This window comes from Papio anubis, chromosome 10 (genome assembly GCF_008728515.1).
Source record: "Papio anubis isolate 15944 chromosome 10, Panubis1.0, whole genome shotgun sequence".
NCBI classification, from domain to species: Eukaryota; Metazoa; Chordata; class Mammalia; order Primates; family Cercopithecidae; genus Papio; species Papio anubis.
This window is the reverse complement of record NC_044985.1, coordinates 122794427-122813896: the sequence shown is the minus strand read 5'-3', so window position 1 is coordinate 122813896 and position 19470 is coordinate 122794427.

Below are 19470 nucleotides of genomic sequence, written 5' to 3'. Positions count from 1 at the left end.
GGGGAGATGAGCCTTCTCCCTCCTCTCACATGGCACGGAGGCAGAGGAAGGGGTGGAGAAGCACCACTGAGTCCACAAAACCAAAGGGAAGAGAAAGAGGGAGGAAGAGGAGCGAGGTAGGACCCCCGGCCGGGGGTCGATGCTGTATGCGCGCATCCTCTGGCTGCTTGCGTCCTGCAGAATCCTTTCCGATTTTCCACATTATTCTAGGAGGTTATTAACCATTTTAATTTTTATCCAAGAAATGTGGCACATGTAGGCACGAATCCTACCCGGCTAAGCGCCTCCCTTCCTCAGGCTCATCTTGCAGTGGAGTCCACAGCACAGTGCAGCAAGGTCAAGTGTCCCATTGGGCGGCTTGGGCAGGTCACAGACGCAGAGGACAGATCCCGATATTGCACATCACGCTCCTTTCCTCTCTCCCTCTCTTCCTCTTCTTCTGCAGGTCACGGTGTCACTTAGGTGATCACATCTGCATGGGGTCGCTGGGAGGCACTCTTCAGTCCTGCAGAATAATGGGTGATAAGATCAGGGACACAACACCATCAGGGTCCTCAACACCCCAGGCGAGGAAGCTCCCTCTCTTCTCCTTCCACTGGGCAGATCTTGGGCCTTGGGTGCAGGGCCACCTGGGCAGTTTGGGCACCTGAGAAGGACTCGCTTTAATGAGGGGAAGGTCTGGGAAGGAAAGGCCAGACCACAGCCAGCGTCAGGATGGTGCAGGGGTGCAGGGAGGGGTGAAGGAGGCAGCTCCCTAGAGGACCCCAGGTGGCCTGAGGTCTGGGGACTGGTGGCCACCCCTGCTTGTTCCTCCTGGCAGGCTTCAGGCTGCCGGTAACCCGAGCCTTATGCGGAGCCCCCCAACCGCGACCTCCTGATGGAGTTGGGCACTCGCCCTGTCATTAGGGCTGAGGTCAGCAGAGGTGGTGGGCGGGGCTTAAACAAACCCATCAGGGCTCTGACTCTTTCCTCTGGGGCCTGAAACATAAATTTTCATTGAGTGCCACTGCATTTTCATCCAGGGAACTGTCAGGGATATTTTGAGAAGGAACTGGGGGTCAAATGGCAGCATGGCTGAGAGCTGGGGGTTGTACGATGTCAGACTGCAGAGACGGAGGGGCCCCCAGGCCACAGGGCTACTCCCTCCAGGGTTCCAGGAGCTCTAGCAGGCCCAGCCCCCAGGATGGCGTTTGAGCCTCAGCCCAAGTCTCAGGGCTGACCACACTGGGTAAAGAAACGATGATGGTGGTTCACTTCGGGGAATCAAAGCCGTCCTCACTGTCCTCTAAGTGTGCAAACACACGGAAGTAGGGAACTTAGGGCTCCAAAACCACCCGTCGTTCTTTTCTCTGAGATCTGCAGACAAAGCTTCATACTTGTAGGAACTTGCCCATTTTCGGGGCGTTCTCTCACACTTTAGCTTACGTGGCTATCACTCCACGGATGAAGTGGGACAGAAGTGAGTGTCTCCTTTACACAGATGAAAAGACTGAGATTTCATGGAGCTGGGAGGCTGCCCAAGGCCACTGGACACAGAGGAGCCCGAAGCTTCTAGCTGCCCCCATGTCTATTTTACAAGAATCTCTTTAGCGTCATGGGCCCCATTAAGCCACGGTTTCATGTAGGTCATTAAAACCGTGACAGACACACGTGAGCAGCCCTCAGGCTTCGCCCATCTTATTCTCGAGGCAGGGAGATGGCCACAGCTCAGAGTGATGATGTCCTTTGTCCAATGTGACAAGAAGAGGGCCTGGAAATGTCTCCCAGCCCCAAAACCAGAGTCTGGGCTCCTCCCCTGAAGTCCTGCGAGCCCTAACGCTCCGCCGAGCTTCTGCTTGTTTGCATTTGACCTTGGCGTCTGTACTTGGTCTTGAAAGTTGCCTTGAAAGTCAGCTCCAGGATTTCCAACCCAGGAGGGGGAGGCATGAGGGTTTCCAGGCCCTGTGACTCTCTGACAATAGCCTCTGCCACCGGGCAGCCCCGTCCCACACTTCTTCGGTATGAGAGATTACATTCACCAGCTCTCTGTGGAGATGAACACCCTTGAGCGGGCGTCGGGCAGGGCTGGGCGCTAAAGACTTTGTGGCCAGAGACAGGAGGCTGAGGAGCTGGCTTGACCGGTGAAGCTCAGGAGGACTTCATAGAGGAGGTGCCCCAGGAGTTGGGCCTTGAAGGGTGCATGGGCGGTGCTAGGCGAGTGGGCGGTGCTAGACAGGTGGGCAGGCCTGGGCTGAGCGCAGCGCAGGGGCAGCCGCCCTGCGAAGCTGTGTTTTTGTTGGCGGTGTGGCTGCTGGAGCCATTTTCCGTTTGGAAGGCTCCTGATAGGAGAACACGGGTCAGCGGGTTTAGAACAACACAGCCCTGGACACGTGTTTGTGCGAGTGTGTGAGGAGAGGGACTAATTGGCTACTCTGAGTTGACGATTATAAAATCATCTCTGGTTAATAAAAGCGCCGCCATCTAGCAATTTTAGTTGTCCTGGTGGGGGATGGGAGATGGGCCAAAGAGGAAGTCTTGCAGAATGAATGTACTGACGGGAAGGTCAAAGGCCCAGCACAGCCCGCCCCCACGAACAGCTCATGTCCAGGAATAACGGGGTGTCGATTCAGGACGCTCAGAGAAGGAAAACAGCCGTTGGTGAGACGATGGGAAGAGGAGAGTGGGGGGGCTCCTGGGAGCACTGCGGGGGCTGCGAGTGGCGGACTGTGCCGGAGGCCACAGACCAGGCACGGGTCGACTAGAAAACTCAGTCACTGCCACTGAGAAGCACAGGGCCAGGGCACATGCACGAAACACCGTGACAGACACACGTGGGCCGCGCCTGTGGGTGACAAGCAGACACCTCCCGCTACAGGTAAAGACAGCGGCTTAACCACAAGCCACAGTTCCCCCAGACAGAGGCACGAGCAGGACTGCAACTCCGGCGAACTTTCTCATCGTCTCTCAACTACACGGGTGGCTCTAGAAATGCAAGCCAGGAACTGATGGCTTAAGCATCTTGGTGAGCTCCAGAGCCAGGCCAGAGCCTTCGTTAAACCAAGAGGAAGACCCGCAAATCGCCCCAGTGGCCGGGGCGGAGGACAAGTTCCTGCCTGTCGCAGGACTCAGCACAGCCTCACGTGATATGGTCCTTGCAGGGGCTCTTGCCTGTGGGGTGCCCGGAAGACCCTGGGGCAGAATGCAAACGGAAGTCACTAGTTCAGGGATGGCAGAGGCTGACCAGGGCTTGGAACAATCAGGAGCCGGTGCCCACCTGGTCACTGGAGAGACAGGGAGCCATGTCCTGGCTGACCACTCACCACTGGGGTGGAACCCTGGCCTCTGTGAACCCCTGTCCCCTCATTTCACATGGGGGTCATCACGTCTCCAGCTCAAACGCCAGCGAAGAGAAGCGAAGGTTGCAGGCCCAGCAGTTGGCACAGGGCCTGTGGCTTCCTCCTTCTCTCCCCTCTGCCGTCCCCTTTAAAAGCATTTCTTGGCTTCAGGTGGTAATGCGGTGGTCGGTAAGAAAAGCACCTTCCGGAATCACAGCAGAACAGCCCTGTGACGAAATCATCTGGGTGGGAGTCCTGACCTCGCTTCCTCCACGGAGGTAATTAACAGGATGGAGAGAGGAACTGTGTGAACCAGGTCCCCACTCACTGTGAACACCAACGATTTACAAGGCAGGATCTTGGCAATAAGAAGTCCTGGGGGCCGCTGCACTTGCGGTCAGCTGGCACGGACGCCAATCCCAGCCGACCCGTTATTTACTGAGAAAATACCACGGCTCCTCATCTGCTATTACACGTAATACTTGACCCTGTTCCACACAAGGGTGTATTTGGCGACAGGGTAGGCTTTCCTCACACACCAGGAGCATCTGACCCAGTGTCTGTGCCTACAGGGATCTCATGGGGTTAGGGCTGCCTCCTCCTCCCCACAGGGGCTGGAGAGCCAGGAGCTCCAGTGCCAACCAGGGAAAGACCATCAGCCACCCCAGAAGCCAGTGCGACGAGACCTCTCCCTACCCAGCTGGCTGCACCATCAGCCCCGATCACCGAGTTGCCCTCCTTGCCTCGCGTACCCGCCCATGACAGCTGGCTCTTTGCCCTTGAACCTCTCATCTGTTCACGCACCAGCTCTTTCCCATGGTGCACTTGAGCTGTGCTTTACTCCAGGGTCTTGGGAGAGTGAGAGAAAAAACCAAAATACACCAAGACCTTTCCCTGGTGGGGCTCATGTTCAGGCAGGAAGGGAGGCAGCTGGACAGTGCTGAGGGCTCAAGACAAAGACAGGAGCAGGGAGCGGGAGGCAGAGGGGCTGCATTTTGGGTGGTGGGCAGCATAGGCCATGGAGGGAAGCAACTTGTGAGTGAGATCGGCAGGGAGGAAGGAGGCCGGTGGGGCTGCAGAACCAGCTGGTGAGAAGCATGCATGAGAGGAGACGTTGGCTGGGCACGGTGGAGGGAGGAGGGAGGAGGGAGGAGGTAGGAGGCAGAGGGAGGAGGGAATAAAAAGGAGGGAGGAGAGGGAGGAGGAAAGAGGAAGGAGGGAGAAAGCAGGAGGGAGGAAGAAGGAGGGAGGAGGCGGGAGGGAGGAGGAAAGAGAAGTGAGGCAAGAGGGAAGAGGGAGGAGGGAGGATGGAGGAGGGAGGAAGAAGAAGGGAGCAGGAAGGAGGCAAGAGGCAGGAGGGGAGAAAAAGAGGGAGGAAGGGGAGGCAGGAGGGAGGAGGGGGAGGCAGGAGGGAGGAGGAAAGAGGAAGGAAGAAGGATGGGGAGGGAGGAGGGTGGAAGGAGGCCAGTGCAGCCGGAGCTGGTGAGGGAGGAGTTGAGATGGGGTGGGGAGGTAGGGCAAGACCACAGAGACTCCTGGGGCTGCAGTGACAAATGACCACCAACCAGAGGACTTAAAACAACAGAAACATATTTTCTCACAGTTCTGGAGGCCAGAGGTCCGAAATTCAAGTGTCAGCAGGGCCAGGACCCCGCAGCCTCTGAGAGAGGCCCCTCCTGGTTCCTCTCCGGCTCCTGGGCTGCCGGCAGCATTCTACCTTCCTTGATGCTTTTCTCCGGTCTCCGTCTCCACTCTCCCAGGCCTTCCTCTCTGCGTTTCTCCTCCGTGTCCTCTCTCCTTGTGAGGATGCTTGTCCATGCATTTAGGGCCCATCCAGCTAATCTAGAAGATCTCATCTCAAGATTCTTTACTTAGTTACAGCTGCAGAGATCTTTCCCCAGTATGGTCACATTCACAGGTACCAGGGCTTAGGACTTGGACACATCTTTCTGGGGCCACCATTCAACAGACAGCAGCCCCCAGGGCAGGATCTTTGGAGACAGGAGTGGTAAACTATGTCCTGGTTCGAGGTGCAGTGAGGCAAGAATATGGGATTTCTGGTAAAATTGGTGTTAGGATGGGAAGTGATTTGGTTGAGTTTGCTTCTTACTGGATCAGAAGCATGGGAATCCCAGGTCCTCAGAGGAGGAGACCCCCGAAGGTTCAAGTCCAAATTGGTACAAGGTGCCTTTTGGAGCCTGAAGTTGGCTGGTTCTGGGTGTGAGGCCTGCTGTGGGTTCTTCCTCGCCGGGACGAGGGCAGTCAGGCAGTGGAGGAGGCTGTGAGCTCACCTCTTGTTTTCAGAGGACCCCAAGGCTTCATGCACTCAATAAACTCCAAACAAGACTTACCACGTGTGGGTCCTGCAGTTACAACATGGGACGGACAATACCAGGCCAGCAGGGGAAGCAGCTCCATCTCCACAGTGCTAGCCATGGAGATGGCTCAGAGCCAGGAGAAAAGCAGGATGCTGTTGGTTCTGTTTCTTTGGAGACCCCTGACTAGTAAGGAGGTGAAGGTCGAGGACTGTAGGGTCATGGGGGACCCGCCCACAGCTTGGGGCTGGGTGGGCATAGTGTCCGGGCGGGGTGGCTGGCTGTGGGGCTGGAGGGTGGGCAGGGCTGATCTGGGGAAGCCGGCCCGGCAGGATTGGGGCTGCACCCACCCTGGAGTCCAGGGTGGGCTTTAAGCTGGGGAGTGGTGTGGTCAAGTCTGCTTCTGCTGGACAGCCAGGAAGGAGTATGGAGGACGCATCTGGGGTTAAGAGCCCGGAGGAGACTCTGCCCTGAGGTCTGAGGTCCACTCTCTATTTCAGAATTCTCACATCCCAAGTGCAGCTTGGCTGACCATCCACAGCGCTTCCCCACCCTGGTCTGACTTGGACTCCAAGACCACCCTGGGAGTAGGGGGCGCTTCCCTGCCTCTCCTGGTGAGGTAGGGGAGGAGGGACTGGTCATGGAAGAGTTTTCCTTTCCTTTCTCAGACACCAGGGCATCCTGAGGCTGGAATGGTGAAAAGGTTCTGAGTCCCATCCCTGGTTCCAGGCAAGTTCTCAGCAGAAAGTGAGGTCAGGAGGCTGCTGGTGAGGCCCAGGGCCTGAAAGAATGTCTGGCACGTGGCCTTTCCTGGGAAAGCTGCAGATTTACATCCTAGGGGCAAGAAAAGAAAACATCAAGAGACAGAGAAGCAGAGGGTTACAGGTCACTAAGCCACACTGAGAATTAAGACTTTCATTCATCTTACTTGAAGCTGGGGACCAGGAGAATGAAGGTCTGTAATTGCACCCTCTTCTGTCAAGCCCTTGTTAGAATGTGACTGGATCATGTCCTTTCCGTTTCTCATGGGGAAGGAGTCAGTGAAATGATTGGGATGATAAAATTACATTTTTCATTGGAACTCCAGTACCAGGTAGTGACCCATAATCTCATCTGCTGATTCAGTAAAAGCTCAGGGCGGACAGTATTAGGCACTAGACTGTACCCGGGCCTGAATCCCGACTTTCCCATTTACTAGCAGTAACATCTTGGGCAGTTCACCCATGAAATAGGACTAAAAGAGTGCTGACTTCTTAGGGTTGTTTTGAAGATAAAGCAAGATAATGCATATAAAAGTCTTAACATGCTGTCTGGTAAGCGCTGAACAATGGTTACTATTATTATTATTATTATTATTATTATTATTATTTACATGCCGGTCACTGTGTCAAGAATTTTAAGGATCAGCATGATCAGAACCTCCCTCAGGAGTGATTTTTTTTAAATTTATTTTTTATTTCAATAGGTTTTTGGGGAGCAGGTGGTGTTTGGTTACATGAGTAAGTTCTTTAGTGGTGATTTCTGAGATTTTGGTTCACTCATCACCCAAGCAGTATACACTGTACCCAATGTTAGTCCTTTATCCCTTACCGCCCTCCCACCCTTCTGCCTGAGTCCTCAAAGTCCATTGTGTCATTCTTTTGCCTTTTCATCCTTAAAATTTAGCTCTCACTTATGAGTGAGAGCATATGATGTTTGGTTTTCCATTCCTGAGTTACTTGAGAATAGTGATCTCCAATTCCATCCAGGTTGCTGTGAATGCCATTATTTTATTCCTTTTTACAGCTGAGTAGTATTCCATTGCATAGATAGATAGGTAGGTAGATAGATAGATAGATAGATAGATAGATAGATAGATAGATAGATAGATGATAAAGAAAGTGTGAGAGATATATATTTCTTTATCCACTTGCTGATTGATGGGCATTTGGGCTAGTTCCATATTTTTGCAGTTGCAAATTGTGCTGCTATAAACATGCATGTGCAAGTGTCTTTTTTGTATGATGACTTGTTTTCCTCTGTATATATACCTAGTGTTGGGATTGATGAATCAAGTGGTACATCTACTTTTAGTTCTTCAAAGAATCTCCACAATGTTTTCCATGGTGGTTGTATTAGCTTACATTCCTACCAACAATGCAAAAGTGTTCCCTTTTCATCACATCCATGCCAATATCTATAATTTTTTGATTTTTTGATTATGGCCATTCTTGCAGGAGTGAGGTGGTATCACATTGTGGTTATGATTTGCATTTCCCTGGTCATTAGCAATGACCATTGAGCATTTTTCCATATGCTTGTTGGCCATTTGTATATCTTCTTTTGAGAATTGTATTCCTGTCCTTTGCCCACTTTTTGACGGGATTGTTTTTTCTTGCTGATTTGTTTGAGTTATTTGTAGATTCTGGATATTAGTCCTTTTTCAGATGTATAGATTATGAAGATTTTTTCCCACTCTGTGGGTTGTCTGTTAACTCTGCTGATTATTTATTTTGCTGTGTAGAAGCTTTTTCATTCGATGAAGTCCCATCTATTTATCTTTGTTTTTGCTGCATTTGCTTTGGTGTTCTTGGTCATGAAACCTTTGCCTAAACCAATATCTAGAAGAGTTTTTCTGATATTACCTTCTAGAATTTTTATTGTTTCAGGTCTTAGATTTAAGTCTTTGATCCATCTTGAGTTGATTTTTATATAGGGTAAGAGATGAGGAACCAGTTTCATTCTTCTACATGTGGCTTGCCGATTATCCCAGCACCATTTGTTGAATAGGGTGTCCCTTCCCGCTTTATGTTTTTGTTTGCTTTTTTGAAGGTTAGTTGTCGAAGACCAGTTTTGCTTTATTTCTGGGTTCTCTATTCTGTTCCATTGGTATGTGCCTATTTTTATACTAGTACCATGCTGTTTCGGTGACTATGACCTTATAGTATAGTTTGAAGTCGGGTAATGTGATGCCTCCAGATTTGTTCTTTTTGCTTAGTCTTGCTTTGGCTATATGGGCTCTTTTTTCTCAGTTTGATATAAAATTTAGGATTTTTTTTTCTAGTTTGTGAAGAATGATGGTGGTATTTTGATGGGAATTGCATTGAATTTGTAGATTACTTTTGGCAGTATGGTAACTTTCACAATATTGATTCTACCCATCCATTAGCATGGGATGTGTTTCCATTTGTTTATGTTGTCTATGATTTCTTTCAGCAATGTTTTATAGTTTTCCTTGTAGAGGTATTTCACTTCATTGGTTAGGTATATTCCTATATATTCACTTCATTGGTTAGGTATTTTTTGCAGCTATTGTAAAAGGGGTTGAGTTCTTGATTGGATTCTCAGCTTGATCGCTGTTGGTATATAGCAGAACTACTGACTTGTGTACATTAATTTTGTATCCTGAAACTTTGCTGAATTCATTTATCAATTCTAGGAGCTTTTTGAATGAGTCTTTAGGGTTTTCTAGGTATATGATCATATCATCAGCAAACAGTGATAGTTTGACTTCCTCTTTACGAATTTGGATGTCCTTGATTTCTTTCTCTTGTCTGATTGCTCTGGCTAGTACTTCTGGTACTATGTTGAATAGAAGTAGTGAAAGTGGGCATCCTTGTCTTGCTCCAGTTTTCAGGGGAAATGCTTTCAACCTTTCCCCATTCAGCATAATGTTGGCTGCGGGTTTGTCATAGATGGCTTTTATTACCTTAAGGTGTGTTTCTTCTATGTCAATTTGACAATGCTGGATTTTGTGAAATGCTCTTTCTGCATCTATTAAGATAATCACATGATTTTTGTTTTTAATTCCGTTTATGTGGTGTATCTATTGACTTGCATGTGTTAAACCATCCCTGCATCTCTGGTATGAAACCTACTTGATCATGTTGGATTATCTTTTTGATGTGCTGTTGGATTCGGTTAGCTAGTATTTTGTTGAGGATTTTTGCATCTATATTCATCAAAGATATTGGTCTGTAGTTTTCTTTTTTTGTTATGTCCTTCTCTGGTTTTGGTATTAGGGTGATAATAGCTTCATAGAACGATTTAGGGAGGATTCCCTCTTTCTGTATCCTGTGGAATAGGTCAATAAGATTGGTACCAACTCTTCTTTAAATGTCTGATATAATTCAGCTGTGAACCCGTCTGTCCTGGACTTTTTTTTTTGGTTGGCTTTTTTTTTTTTTTTTTTGATGGTGTTTTGTTGTTGTTGCCCTGGCTGGAGTGCAGTGGTGTGATTTTGGTTCACTGCATCCTCCACCTCCTGGGTTCAAGTGATTCTCTTGCCTCAGCCTCCCAAGTAGCTGGGATTATAGGCACCTGCCACCATGTCCAACTGATTTTTGTATTTTTAGTAGAGACAGGGTTTAACCATGTTTTCCAGGCTGGTCTCAAACTCCTGAACTCAAGTGATCTGTTCACCTTGTCCTCCCAAAGTGCTGGGATTACAGGCATGAGCCACTGTGCCTGGCCAGCGTTTTTTTTTTTTTAATTACCATTTCAACCTTGCTGCTTGTTATTTGTCTGTTCAGAGTTTCTATATCTTCTTTGTTTAGTCTAAAAGAACTTATCCGTCTCCTCTAGGTTTTCTAGTTTATGCACATAACGATGTTCATTATTCATCGAATAATCTTTTGCATTTCTGTGGTATCAGTAGTAATACCTCCCATTTCATTTCAAATTGAGCTTATTTGGATCTTGTCTCTTATTTTCTTGGTTAATCTCGCTAATGGGCTATCAATTTTATTGGTCTTTTCAAAGAGCCAGCTTTTTGTTTTATTTATCTTTTTTATATTTTTGTTTGTTTGTTTCATTTAGTTCTGCTCTGATCTTCATTCTTTATTTTCTTCTTCTGGGTCTGGGTTTCGATTGTTCTTGTTTCTCCAGTTCCATGAGGTGTCTATTTGTGCTCTTTCAGACATTTTGATGTAGGCACTTAATGCTGTGAACTTTCCTCTTAGCATTGCTTTTGCTGTATCCCAGAGGTTTCGATAGGTCATGTCACTATTGTCATTCAGTTCAAATAATTTTTAAATTTCCATCTTGATTTCATTGTTGACCCAACGGTTGTTCAGGAACAGGTTATTTAATTTCCATGTATTTGCATGGTTTTGAGGGTTCCTTTTAGAGTTGATGTCCAATTTTATTCCACTGTGGTCTGAGAGAGTACTTGATATAATTTTGATTTTCTTAAATTTACTGAGACTTGTTTTGTGGCCTATGATATGGTCTATCTTAGAGAGTGTTCCATGTGCTGATAACTAGATTGTATATTCTGCAATTGTTGGGCAGGATGTTCTGTAAATATCTGTTAAGTCCATTTGTTGTAGTGTATAGTTTAAGTCCATGGTTTCTTTGCTGACTTTCTGTCTTAATGATCTTTCTAGTACTGTCAGTAGAGTATTAAAGTCCCTCACTACTGTGTTGCCATCGATCTCATTTCTTAGGTCTAGTAGTAATTGTTTTATAAATTTGGGAGCTACAATGTTAGGTGCATATATATTTAAGATTGCGATATTTTCCTGTTGGACTAGTCCTTTTATCATTATATAATGTCCTTCTTTGTCTTTTTTAACTACCGTTGCTTTAAAGTTTCTTTTGTCTGATATAAGAATAGCTACCCCTGCTTGCTTTTGGTGTCCATGGACTATCTTTTTCCACCCCTTTACCTTAAGTTTTGTGAGTCCTTATGTGTTAGGTGAATCTCCTGAAGACAGTAGAAACTTGATTGGTGAATTCTTACCCATTTTGCCATTCTGTATCTTTCACGTGGAGCATTTAGGTCATTTACGTTTAATGTTAGTAGTGAGATGTGAGGTACAATTCTATTCATCATGTTACTTGTTGCCTGAATACCTTTTTTCCCCATTGTGTTATTGTTATATAGGTCCTGTGAGATTTATGCTTTAAGGAGGTTCTATTTTGGTGTATTTTGAGGATTTCTTTCAAGATTTAGAGCTCCTTTTAGCAGTTCTTGTAGTGCTGGTTTGTTAGTGGCAAACTTCCTCACATTTGTTTGTCTGGAAAAGACTATCTTTCCTTTCTTTATGAAGCTTCATTTCACTGAATACAAAATTCTTGGCTGATAATTGCTTTGTTTAAGGAGGGTAGGACCCCAATCCCTTCTAGCTTGTAGGGTTTCTGCTGAGAAATCTGCTGTTACTCTGACAGGTTTTCCTTAATTGGTTATCTGATGCCTTTGACTCCCAGCTCTTAAGATCCTTGCCTTCATCTTGACTTTAGATAACCTGATGACAGTGTGTCTAAGTGATGATCTTTTTGTGATGAATTTCCCAGATGTTCTTTGAGCTTGTGGTATTTGGATGTCTAGATCTCTAGCAAAGCTAGGGGAGTTTTCCTCAATTATTCTCTCAAATATGTTTTCCAAACTTTTAGATTTTTCTTCTTCCTCAGGAATACCAATTATTCTTAAGTTTGGATGTTTAACATGGTCCCAAACTTCTTGGAGGCTTTGTTCGTTTTTTTTTTAATTCTTTTTTTTTTTTTTTTGTCTTTGATGGATTGGATTAAGTCGAAAGCCTTGTCTTCAAGCTCTGATGTTCTTTCTTGTACTTGTTCAGTTCTATTGTTGAGACTTTCCAGTGCATTCTCTATTTCTCTAAGTGTGTCCTTGATTTCCAGAAGTTGTTGTTTTTTTTTAATGTATGATATCTCATTGAAGAATTTTCCCTTCATATCCTGTATCATGTTTTTTATTTTTTTAAGCTGGACTTCACCCTTCTCTTGTGCCTCCTTGATTAACTTAATAATCGACCTTCTGAATTCTTTTCTGGCAATTCAGAGATTTCATCTTGGTTTGGATCCATTGCTGGTGAGCTGGTGTGATCTTTTGGAGGTGGTAAAGAACCCTGTTTTGTCATATTACCAGAATTGTTTTTCTGATTCCTTCTCATCTGGATAGACTATGTCAGAGGGAAGATCTGGGACTCGAGTGCTTCTGTTCAGGTTCTTTTGCTCCACGGGGTGCTCCCTTGATGTGTGTTCTCCCCCTTCCCCTAGGGATGGGGCTTCCTGAGAGCCGAACTGCAATGATTGTTTTTGCTCTTCTAGGTCTAGCCACCCTGCGGAACTACTGGGCTCTGGGCTGGTTCTGGGGGTGTCTGCAAAGAGTCCTGTGATGTGATTGATCTTCAAGTCTTTCAGCTGTGGCTACCAGCACCTACTGTGGTGGAGGAAGCAGGGGAGTGAAGAGGACCCTGTGAGGGTCCTTGGTTTGTATTTTTGTCTGGTACACTGATTTTGTGTTGGTTGGCCTCCATTCAGGAGGTGGCGCTTTCGAGAGCACGTCAGCTGCAGAGGCTACAGGAAGGAAGCAAACTTGCCCTAGGGTCACCTGGTTAGGCTAATGGATACTCTAAAAAGGTAATAGTTTTACTTTTAAATCTGTTCTGGAAACTACAGACTTTGCAGCTTTCTAACACACATGCTTAACATTTTTAGATGTAAACTTAAAATACATGAGGAGTAGAGAATTTTTCCAAATTCTTTCAGAGAAAAGTTTGAGAACCACTGGTCTAAAGCATGCCTGTCAGTGCCGGAGAGATGGCCCCAGCAGGCGAATCCTTTAGCCCGTTCCCAAGCTTCATGTCCTGCCTTGAAGTTCACTCTGGCCTGGAGCCCTTGGAGAGGGTATAGTTTACGGAGAGGGAGAAAGAAGGAGTCCACAGACATTCTCAGCATCCCTGGCGGCCACCCCTGCCTTATGCCTCTCCTCCAACAGGCTCTGCCTCCCCTTCCACTGGAGATACATTTCTGGGTTTGGATGGCCAGCCCCTTCAGCCTGTACGAGACCTCTGCCTTCAGCCTGAGCTCCCATGACCTCATGTGACTGGCATGAAGAGTGAGACAATCATAAGAGTCTGCAAGCTATGAAGGAAAGAAAAGGCATACAGCCTCGAGATGAGGCAGAAGCTGATGGCGCAGGAAAGGTAGAAGCCAGTAAACAGAGGGGTGCAGCCCTGGGTGGATGGGGTTCCAAGGTGGCACCAAGACCTCCGCCTCCAGAACTCCTGGGAGCCTCTTGTCCCCCTCTCTCCAGTGTCCCATGCAATTGACTTTCTTAGAGAGGGACTCCTCTCTCGGGGCCCAGGAACACAAGAGCTCATGTAAGTTTGTGGAGTGTAGGATAGGTCATGCCCACCCCACCCCATTGATCAGAGCCAGTTACGTGGTCATGACCCAAGTCAGTGGGGTCTGCCTCTAAGGAAGCAGGGGTGAGTCATTACAAACAACAATGTCATCTGCTGAAAACCTGTCTTAACAGCTTGGTCATCTTGGGAATCATTTCAGTTACATTTAAAAGAATCAGCATGGCTAATCTACACTTCCTTCCCTGTTCAAAGGTGCAGTTCCTTCCCACAAATGGCATACACTAGCTAACTGTTGTTGCCTAAATATATGAGGAAGGTAGTTTTAGCACCCAATATTCTTAGTGAGTTCTCTTGCTTTGCCCAGATTCTTTCTCAATTACAACACATTATTTGATAGTGATTGAGGGATGAGAGGAGCAAGGTCAGTAAACCAAAGCCATCATTATCCCTGCCACCCCATTCATAACACCCCCAATTACGCATTTCTATCCACACCGCACCCTTCACACAAGTATGCGTCCAGCTGGGAAATACTTGGTGCCTGAGGGGTTTATGGCTCCTTGATTGATTATTAAAGCAGGCTTCCTTCGGGAGGGAGGCCTGGACATCGTCCCGGCTGGGATGAGTGAGCCTCTGTTTTTATTTGTAAAGTGGGAAAATGGCTGTCGGGCTTGGCTCGCTGCAGGCAAATGCTTTTTAGTCTGAAGGCCTCTGCTGTAAGTCCTTCTGTCCTCATGGAAGAGCAAGGTCTGTCATGGTTGTGAGCCAGGCTCTTGGGAGAGGGACCATGCCTGCCTTCTGCTGCCTGCAGGAGAGGACAGGTCAGCTCCCGTCCGCGCCCGTGCCAGCTCCTGGCCATTGCCTTCCAGCCTGCGGTTATCCGGAGGCCTCGCTGGCCTCTGCAGCCTGGGCCCTGGGCCCTGACTGTCTTTCCTGCAGATGCCTGCCTGCTAGAAAACTGGGGCCCTTTTCGAGGTTCAGCTTCAATAGGTAGGACAATTGGCTCACATCACAGGGACCACCCTGACCACATTAGGGAGGGGAGGGTGCTGTGCCAGAGTGGGGAGATGAGGTTTACCAGGGCAGGAAAGGCAGGTGACAGGACACAGAAGAGCCACGTTTCAATCCCTGCAGAGAATGCATCTGGCCAAATTCAGCAATGATGTATGATTTTTTAACCCTTTCCCATTTAGGAAAAAAAAATTCAGCTCATTGCCAGTACTCATTTAATTTTACGTAAACATGCTCTTTGAGGTTGAAGCAAATCTGACTGATTTTCAATGTGAAAATAAAATATAAAAACTCTTCTTGAAACTAACATCAGAATTGTCTGAATCATCAGAATCGTCTGTTTTGGAAAAACTGGATTCATCCAATGAGTCTTTGGCCAAAAATTGTTCGAGAATGATGTTAGCATCATGGGTAGGAATCTTACATTTCCTAGGATTTGACATTTTCAGTGATCAAAAAGTACTCTACATTGTAAATGGAAATACCACTACTAAAAACAGAATCCTATAAATAGAATAGTATCTTTTGTTCCCAAAGTTGATATCCTAGAGCAATGCGAAAATAATAATAAAAGCGAGATATTTCGTGGCAAACTTGTCTCAGGGTAAACGCTGTGGCTGCAAGTGCTGCCAGTGAGTATTCTCGGTGAAAACCGGAAAAGAGTTAAAAAAAAACTCTCAGAAACCAGGAGAAACAAAGGATTTTTCAACTCAACAAATTACATCTACTAAAAATCTACTGCTTATATAATTTATGTTAAGGAAGCAAAATGCGTTCTCTCTATGATCAGAAACGAGGCCAGGCTGTCTGCTCTCACTGCTTCTGCTGGACGTTGTGCTGGAGGCACTGGCCAGGGCAATGGGGCAAGGGAAAGAAATGGAATTCATACAGGTTGAAAGGAGGAAATACAACTGTCTTAATTCACAGGTGACAAGATCATCTATAGAGAAAATCTGAAAAGATCTAGTAATAAGCTACGAGAGGAAATAAGTAAGTTTGGCAAGATTGAAGAAGAGCAGTTCAAGGTTCAAAACTCGATTGTATTTCTATACACTAACAAGAATTAAATTGGAATTGAATTTTTTCAAAAACTGTCATTTATAAGAACATAAAAATACAAAGTACCATAAAATTAGCATAACAAAAAAACTACAAGACTAGTACACTGAAAAAGAAGAAAAATACACAAAAATTAAAGATTTATCTCAATAGAACATTATGTCATGTTCATGAATCAGAAGTCAATACCATTAAGATGTCAATTATCCTCAAATTGATCCATGTTTAACGCAATCCTAAGAAAAATTCTAGCAGCTTTCTGTTTTGTAGAATTCAGCAAGCTGATTTTGTATTTATAGAGAAATGCAGAGGACTGGCAATAGTCTAAACATTTATTTCTTAAGTAAAAAGAACAAAGTTGGAAGACATATGCTACCTGATTTCAAGGCTTTGTATAAAACTACAGATATCAAGGCTTTGCAGCATTGGCATAAGGATAGCTGTGTAGATATATGGAACAGAACGGAGCCCAGAAAAACACTCAAGCATATATAGTCACTAGATTTTAACAGAGGTGCCAAGATAATTCACTGGAAGGAAGGACAGCCTTTCAGCAATAGTGCTGGAACCATGGGTATATCTGTGTAAAAGAAAAGAACCTCTACCCTTACCTCACACCATATACAAAAATTAACTTGAAGTGAACTGTAAACCTAAATATGAGAGTTAAAACCCTAACATTTCCTATAAGAAAACATAGGAGAAACAGACGATTAGGCAAAAATTTCTTATTTAGGGCATAAATAAAATAGGCCAGAAAAAAATTGATAGATTAGACTTTATGAAAACTAAAAAGTTTTGTTCCTTGAAAGGCACTGTTTATAACTTTAAGATGGATGATGCATTCTTCAAGAAAATATTTTCACATCTATCTGATTAAGGACTTACATCCAAACTGTATGCGACTCTTACAAGTCAATATCATAAGAAGACAAACATTGTGATTAAATAAATGGGGAAAAGATTTAATGCACATTTTACTTAAGAAGGTATATGAATAGTTAATAAGCACATGAAAAGGCTCCCAACATCATCAGTCATTAGCGAAATGCAAACTAAAACCACAGTGGGATTCCGCAGTATACTCACTAGAGAGACTGGAATTAAGCAGACAGACAATACCACAATACCGAGCGTGGGTGAGACAGTGGAGCAACTCTCCCCTCCTGTGTTGCTGGTGGAAACGCAGAGTGCTACAACCCACTTGGAACCACAGTTTGGCAGTTGCTTATTTTCCAAATGATCTGGCAACTTCACTTTTATGCACAAAAAGATATTTATGTGAATGTTTATAGCAGCTTTATTTCTAACAGCCAAGAGTTGGAAGCAACCAAAATGTCCACTGACATAGGAACAGATTAACAAATTGTGTTGTATTCGTACAATAGAATGCTGTTCAGAAACAAGAAAGAAACAATTATGGCTACGCAGAACGTTGTGCATGAATCTCACAAGCATAAAGTGAATAGAGGAGTCTGATGCAAGAGAGGAAACAGTGCATGATTTCATTCTTAAAACTGTAGAAGAGGCAAAACTACAGCACCAGGGAGAAGACCAATCGCTGCCAGGGCTGAGCGGAACAGGATTTGCTGCAAAGGAGGATGAAAGAACTTTCTGGAATCATGAAATTGTTCTGTATCTTGATTATGCCCAAGGCTATACTCCTTTAATTGTATACCTAAAATCGGTTAAATTCATTGCATGCAAATTATAACTCAATAAAATGGATTAAAAATACATCAAGGAAGGACTAAGACATATCAGACAAAACAAGGAAACATGAATTTGGAAAACTATAGAAAATAAAATGAAAGTCACAGTTAAAAATCATTAGATGGGTCCAAGGGAAACCTGTATTGGTAATCAGAATCTTTAATGAAAACATTACCTGTTACACACTTTTTTGTATGAGCCTTGTATAAATCAAACACACTTAGAAATGCAAGAGCAAATTTTTATGACAAACTTTATTTTTATGACAATTTTTATGACAAACTTTAACACAGATCTTCTGACCACGCGGGCAGATCAGGAGTAAGAACTTATTTCCAGAGATACGTTGCTCAGGTTGAGGAAAGCCGTGTGAAGCAGTGGTTCAGCACATGGGCATTTAAAACCAGACAGCAGGCCTGGTTTTAAATCCACGTTTGCCCTGATTTGGTGTGTGTCACTGGACAAGTTTCTTAACCTAAGTCTCTGTCCCACAGGTGTTAAGTTCATGGAGTTAACTGAGAAGATTCATAAGAAGAGCCCTATTGAATAGCAGCTTCAGAAAGGCATAGAATCTCACCCTTCTGATTCACTGCTGTATGCCTGGCACAACACAGGCGCTCAAATGTGTGTTGGACAAATGGTTGTGAACATCATCTTCCTGGCACCAAATAAACCCTCAATAAATTATACTCAGCATTATGCTTGATTAACAGATGTTTAACTTCGTGCCCTAAATTTTTTAAGCATTCATGGGATGCTTACCAACAAAATTCCCATGCCACGGGAAAAGAAGCTTTAATTAAGTCCAAAAAATAGATTTTATAGCAACATATTTCACCATATCTCATTAAAAGAAAAAATTAGCAGTAAAGGAACAATCAAGAAGAAAATTAACAAAGCCTTAGTAATTTTGAAAGTACTCTCCAATGATGTTTAAGAAGTTTCATTGAGTCTGTTATCTTATTTATCAATTCTTATTTTTAATTTGGATCTTTATTTCCTGTTATTTGAGCAAACGGTTTTCTTGTCATTTAAATCTCTGTTCTCTTGCTCATTTGAGACAGTTTCTCAGGTTTACTCTTCCCTCTCAGGATTTAAGTTTCTTTTCCTGCATTAATTCACTCAGCAAACACTGATGGAGCCTCCCTGCCCTGCCCAGTTCACACAACTTTGTTTGTGATCTTTGTTGTCCAGGGAGGAATTTAAATGGTGCCCTCGCCCTTTCTTTCTGGGGCTGCCTTCATTCTGCAGGGGCAGGTCCCGCTGTGTGCAAGCTCCACCGTATACACCCGAGCAAGGGCTGGCGGCAGAGCCCTGGTCTGGTGTCCGGGAGGTGAGACCTTGCCCGCTTCCAAGCTGGGGCCTTTGGTCTCTCCCCAGGGGTCGTGGAGAGGCTGAGATTCTTCTGCAAAGGAAGCTGTCCCTCCAGGCGCCTGCCTCACAGCCCTTCCTAAAGTCATGTGATGCCCCAGGAGGGAAAAGCCCAGCTCCTTTGCTCAACCCAGGAGGGTCCAGGCTTTGGTGGTCCCTTGATGGACTGGGGGAGGATGGAAGGTCTGCACTGGGCAGCTGGGGGCCTCCCAGAGTGAGCAGCCAGTGGGGTGAGTGGGAGCTGCTCCTCTGTGCTCCGGCTCAGTATGCCGCCTGCAGTGTGCGCAGCTCAGGATGATGGCTCAGCACATTCTGTTGATGGAAGAGTCAGCATCTGTCCCATACTTTAGCAATTGGCTCTTCTACCAAGTTTTAGTGTGGTTGGCTGGTTTTTGTGTTTTGGTAAATTTTCATCAATGGTTTTTAACTGTAAGCAGGGGACAGCTCAATCTGGAGCTGTAGGCTCTCCTGAAGGGTAACCCTGGGCCTTGCCCCGTCTCAGATGGACTAACTGAGGGCCAGAGAGGTTAATGAACTTTTCCAAAGCCAGAGCTGTTCTCCAGAGAAAGCCCACTCAGGCTCCCAATTTCTGCGTCC